Raw genomic sequence first — 6460 nt, forward strand, 5'->3', positions numbered from 1 at the left:
GCCAAGCATTCCATGGTGGAGGGTGGCAAAGTGAAAATGTGGGGGGGAGGGGTTCAGGTCCTGTGAGGTTCACCTGTGCTTCTTGTAACTGGGGGTCCCCAAAATTCCCATTATCTTCATGATCCCCCTTTTCTAACCTGAGCTCCCAGTGGGTTTCTCTTTCTTTTTCTCTCTTTCTCTCTCTCTCTTCCATTAGGTGAAGAACCTCCATCACACACCATGGGTTCAAGCAAGCATTGACTTAACCCTCTGAAACTGTGAGTCGAAATAAATAATTCCTCCTTATAAGTTGTTCTCTCAAATATTTTGATCACCAAGATGTAAAAGTAACCAATACAGTCTTCAACAATGCCATGACATTAAAAATCAAGTCTCCAGAATGCTCCAGAGTGTAACTGGACTCAACTCACTCATTTTACAGATGAGGACACTGAAGTTCAGAGAGTAACTGATGGATGTGCATTGACTCTATGTCTCCCACACTCCTGGAGTGTGACTACCCTCACTCTCCAGGAAGCCATCTCTGGTGTCCTCAGTTGAAGTGAGCATCACCCCTTCCTGGGCAAGGCCTAGCTCTTTGAGACGTTATTCCCTGCAATGACAGGCAGGGAGGGAGTCCCACATGAAGAAGCAAGAATTCCCAGTGAACTCTAGATGGCCAGTCTGTATGGAGATTCCTGAGCAGGGGTTTGGGCCAGTTTCATGGCTTGACCGATTTGCCCACTGGAGCAATTGCTGAGGCATAATTTCTCATCCATTTGGGTCTATAATGCGGGGAGTTCGAACATTCGTCTATCTGCATTTTCTCATGGTATTAAGGGGTAAGGGACAATTCAACATGACCTCCAAGAAAGTGGGCCATCTGCCGGCCCTTTAAGTTTATGTTGTTCTAATTAAATCATTGTACACATGATCAAGTGTTTATCACCAAACACTATGAAACACTGTCATGACAGGGGCCAGACAGTCCCAGAACACAGACCCTGGGAAACCTATGGCATAGTTACGGTGTATACTGAGTCCTAACATCACTCAAATACTCACGCTGGTTAAATTTTGGCTGCCTGTTCTAGATCAAGTGTGGTAAATCTGTCTCCCCTCACTTGCCAATGGCAGTCGCTAGAGCCTGTGTTGAGGATGCTAAGGACCAGAGTAAGTGATGATGGATGACTTGGATATCAGGGTGAAAATTGGGACATTGAGGACGGTCACTCCAGGCAAAGGGGCTAAGATAGGCAAAGGCTTGACCACATGGTCCATCTATGGGAACATCCACACCAAGCACCCTGGGAGCATTTGGTTCTTGATCCAGAAAAGACCAGGAAGCTGGGTATGGACGTGCAGAGCAATGAACAACAGCTGGGAAATTTGAAGTGAGAGTTTCTGGACGTGAAAGCACGCTTGGAGGACAGTGGTGGCTCTGAGGCCCCTGTCAGCTATGATGGCGGGAAACCCTGAGGAAAGCCAGCTGCAGTACAATTCTGCAAGGTCACTGTGACCCCTCCTGCCAGTGGCTCTCTCTTCTAACCCAGGGGGTACAAGCTTGTGCTTGCTTCATCAAGAAACTCAATGTTCATTAAGGCTGCAATTCCCAGCCTGGCAGACAGTGCCAGCGTGGTGGTCCCCAAAGCCCTTCACACGTCTGCCTATCCATCCCAGAAACTGTCTACGTCCCCAGCTCAAAGAAAGCCAGGACTATGGCACTGTGGCCCAGTCCCCAGAAGGCTGATGCGGCAGAGGATAACCTCTCACCTTTGACCCACAGCACTCTTTCCTTCCCATCACTTCCCTCCACTCTCACACCTACAGGGGAATGTTCAACTCCAGGCTTTGAATAAAATAAAAACTGACAGTGTCGAGCCATGTTTAGGACTGAGCTACAAAGGAATCCTGCAATTATCTTTGTCAGAATTCATTTTGTCACTGCCCCTCTGCTCTTCAGGTTGCATGCTACTAATATCTTTGGGAAATTTGAGGAGACTGAGAATAAAATGAAGGAACACCAGGAACATCTCTATGAGGAAGTGGCTCCAGAATGGAACAAGCCAGGCATAAAAAGGGACAGGGGAAAGGTGCTAACACAGAGGGGTGACAAGAGAGGAGCCTACAGAGCCACAGGAAATCCCAGAACTGCTGCGGGAAGCAAAACCTTTGCCCCAATATCATAATCTCTTTCACAATCTCCCCCCAGTTCAGGGACCCTTGTGCCATCAGAGCTCAGACCACACTCATTGGGCAGAGTGTGGTTACAGTGTTTCCTCAGAGTCTGGCCTAAAAGTGACCCCTTCCCACCAGGATTCAGCCCAAATCTAGAACAATCCAGAAAAAGGCAGGCCTATGTCTGAGATAGCCACACATAGGGTATCCCAACCATTCCCCATATCTTTCACACATGCATGTGTATGCATGTGTCCACTTCTGCATGTGTGCACATGCACACACACAAACATCCCTCCACCAATGGAAAATCTAGATGCTCATGTCTCCCAAACCCATACATCTAGCCGGTACGTCTACCCTGGATTCCTGGCTTGTGTGTCCAAGTGTTCTGGCCATGCCTCCTTAGATAGCTAATGGACACCTTAAACCTGGCACATGCAAAACTGAGTGCCCAACCTTCTCTCCAACCTCCTCTATACCTAGGCTTCCTCACCTCAGGTAGTCATGACTGTCTTCAAGTTACTCATGCTAACTTCTAAGTGTCACCCTTGCTTCTTCTGCTTCCCTCAAACCTCACACCAATCCTACAGTTCTGCTTTCAAGACAAATCCAAAATCTAACCACTTCTCACCTGGTGCTGCTACCCTGGTCCAACCATCTCTCACCTGGATTGTGTGCAACTGGCTCCCTGCAGGTTCTTCTCCACCCTGCAGCCTGAGAGAGCCTTTAAAAACCAAAGTGCAGCTGTGCCACTTCTCTTCTCGAAATCCTCCAGTGTCTTCCTGTGTCACTCAGAGTAACACTGGGGTCCTCGCATTGGTCCACAGGCTATGGTGGATGCCATGACACACCTCTAGGTCTCCCCTTTGGGAGTAAAGAAATAGTGACCCCCAGATGCTAAGAGTAACATAACCAAAAGCCAGCCCATCATCCCATCAGCTAAAGAAACTCCCTCATTGAGGACACACCCCCTTCCTGAGGCCACCTTCACACAGTGCCTGATCTGCTCAGAAGTGTGAGGCCTGGGTGTCTCACCTCACTCTGCATCTTCACACCTCCCTTCAGGGTTGGCTGGAGACTCTACAGCACTGCTCAGCTTCTCCTTCCCCTCCTCCACTTCCCTTCCCTCGTCCCTTCCCCTTCCCCTTCCCCTTCCCCTTCCCCTTCCCCTTCCTTCCCTATGAGTCTATCCCAAGACCACTGCTCTTGGCCCACTACTCTTTATTCCCGGATCTGGGTTCCAGTAAACCCAGCCTATAACAAAGACCCTATGAGACCGGTCCCTCTTTTTCCTCTCTTACCTTTTCTCCACCCCTCTTCCCTCACTTACCCTGCTCCAGCCACACAGGCTCCCTCGCTGTTCCTCAAACATGACAGACACACACTCGCCTCAGGGCCTTTGCTTTTTCTCTCCCCTCTGCCTGGGAGGCTCATCTCCTAGGTATCCACATGGCTTACTCCTTAGATCCATCATGCCTTTACTCAAGTATTTCAGCTGGAGAATGGACCAAGGTAGACTTCTTAGAAGAGCTGCATTGTTGCTGTACCTGGAAGGACAGGAGAATTTGAAAAAGGGAAATGGAGGGAGGACACCCAAGCCAAGGGGAAGATAGGATTGGGGAGGATAACTTGAAAGGGACAGAGCTTTGGAGGACCCTAGAAGAGACTACTGGAGAATGTCATGTCAGCAGATGAAGACATCAAACATTTACCCTTTGGACTCTAAAGGTATGTGGCAAAGGACTTAAGTAGTCACAAATACTCCATGCTCCATGCTGACAAGGAAGTCATCAAAGATGGAGGAGAAGGCCTAGAAGGGACATCAAAAGTTGTGTGGAAGTGGGCACTCTGGTGGCTCACACCTGTAATCCTAGCTACTTGAGATACTGAGATCTGGAGGATCATGGTTCCAGGACAGCCTAGGCAAATAGTTCCTGGGATCCCCCATTTCAACCAAAAGTAGGATGTGGTGGAACATACCTGTTATCCTAAGCTACTGGCAGGCTGAGAATGGAGGAATCACTGTTCCAGGACGGCCTGGGCCAAAAACTTTTTGAGACTCCGTCTCAACTGAAAAAAGTTGCACGGGGTACCATGAGCCTATCATCCCAGCAAGGGTGGGCAGTATGTCGGAGGATCACAATTCTTGCCAGCCTGGGCAAAAAGTGAGATATTATCCCCAAAACGGCCAGACAAAAAGAGCTAGAGACCAGCAAGTGTGAAGCCCTGAGTTCAAATCCCAGTATCACCAAAAAATAAACTAACACTTGGGAGGTGGATTGTATAAAAGGAGCACAATTCAGGGTCCAGAGAGTTGTGCTGCAGTCTGGTCTCCCTCTAATTACGCAGGTGATATTTGTTGATATCAAAGCACCTTTCCATATTCTTGGCCCCATGGCACCTGTCATAGAGTTCCAGAATCACTGAGCTGCAGGGACCTCAGAGGTCATCCAGTCCAGGCTAGGAAACTCCTGGCTAGGAAATCAATTTACTGAGCTGAGTGTTTTTAAAATGAAATAGAAGAGAAGGGACAATGTCAGAGTGCATCACGTTCAGTAAAAGAAAATTGCTTTGCGAAACTTTTGTTTCAAGTATGTGGGGAGAGGTATGGGGGGGTGTGTGTGTTGGTTCACATTATAAATCCATGTCTGTGGTCAACATTTCAAATACTTGAAAATCACTGATTTGCACCTCTTCACCCTCATCCCCCACTCCACACCTTGTAAACTGCCTTTATGACTTTCTCAATGAAATGCATGGCAGCTCTCATTCACCTCCAGATAGGAAGCCAACAGCCTCCTAAGGGCAAACTTCCTCCACTGTCCACTGCTCTCTCCCAGGATGCCCTTCCTCAAAGGGAACTCAAATTTGCCTCTTGTTCTCCCTGCCAGTGGTCTTCTCTCACTCTTTGACCACCCTGCCCAAATAAACCCAATACCACTTCAGTGATAAAGACGTTGAGGACAGGCCTATGGGAATCTCAACCATAGTCTTTGGAGGTTCTAGTGTTCATCATTTTTTCTCACCTGCCCAGAACCTTTTCTCCAGGAAGCAAGGCCTGAGGCTTCATTTTGGACAACTACCTCTCCCCAACTCGCAATCCACATGATTTGAGAGGGACTGAGCCAGGCTCCAAATTCAGAGATGGCCAGTGTGAGTACCACAGAGTCTGGCTCCAGAATGGACACCTGGTCCAAGCTGAGCCAGACAGAGCCAATCATGGACTTTTGATGAAATTTCTAGAAAAAAATGGTTAGATGCTAAGACAGCAGACTGTTAGCCTGGAACTCCAATGACCATCTTGCCAAAGCCTAGGGAAATCTGCTGATACAAAGAAGAGTAATGAAAGGGGATGGGGAGAGAGAGGCAGAGGGAGGGAGAGAATAACAGGGCTTTCCTATTACAAGCTGATTGTGCTCCCCCCAAAAAAAGATATGTTGAAGTCCTAACCCTCCGTTCCTGAGCAGAGGGTCTTTACAGAAGTAATCAAGTTAAAAGGGGGTCATTAGAGTTGGCCTTGATCCAATATGACTTATTAAAAGGGGAAATTTGGACACAGAGACAGACACAGAAAAAGAAAAGATAGTGTGAAAGCACCCAGGGAAAATGCCAGACCATGACAGAAGGTTGGAAGCAGGTATCTTTAAGCCAAGAAAGTCAAAGTTCACCAGATCACTGGCAAACTCAGAAACTAGGTGGAGGCAAGAGGGGATTTCTTTACAGGTTTCAGAGGGAACATGGCCCTGCTGATACCCTAACTTGGGACTTGAATTATGAGACAATAAATTTCTACTGTTTTAAGTTACCAAGTTTGTGTGCTTCGTTACAGCAGCCCTAGATACTAAAACAGACCCTTTCACTTACACAGGGCCTAGTATGTATGCCACACTGGACGTTCATGGGGCACTTTAGGGAACTGGACATGAACAAAGATAAGGGGATAGATTTGGAGAAAATGTGAAGAAGAGGAGAAGGAATGGAGAAGAAGGAGGAGATCTCTTTAATATCCTCCCTCCCCCACAGGCCTCTCCAAGCCCTGCCCACCATTTCTGCCCAAGCATCTGTCCCGTCTGGTCCTTTATGTCCTACAAGAAACTCAGAGGATGAGAAGTCCCACAAAAATCCAGTTAAAGTGCTAAAGGGGAGGGAGGCTTTCAATGGGCAGTAGAACTTTTCCACTGTGGGCACCACAGGCTGGAGAACACAAATAAGATCACTCTGCAAAACCCAGAGAGCTACAGAAGAGCCACGGGGAGCCTATCACCAATCCCAAGCCCACATGAGTAAAAGATCAAGTTCC

This window comes from Castor canadensis, chromosome 13 (assembly GCF_047511655.1).
Source record: "Castor canadensis chromosome 13, mCasCan1.hap1v2, whole genome shotgun sequence".
NCBI lineage: Eukaryota > Metazoa > Chordata > Mammalia > Rodentia > Castoridae > Castor > Castor canadensis.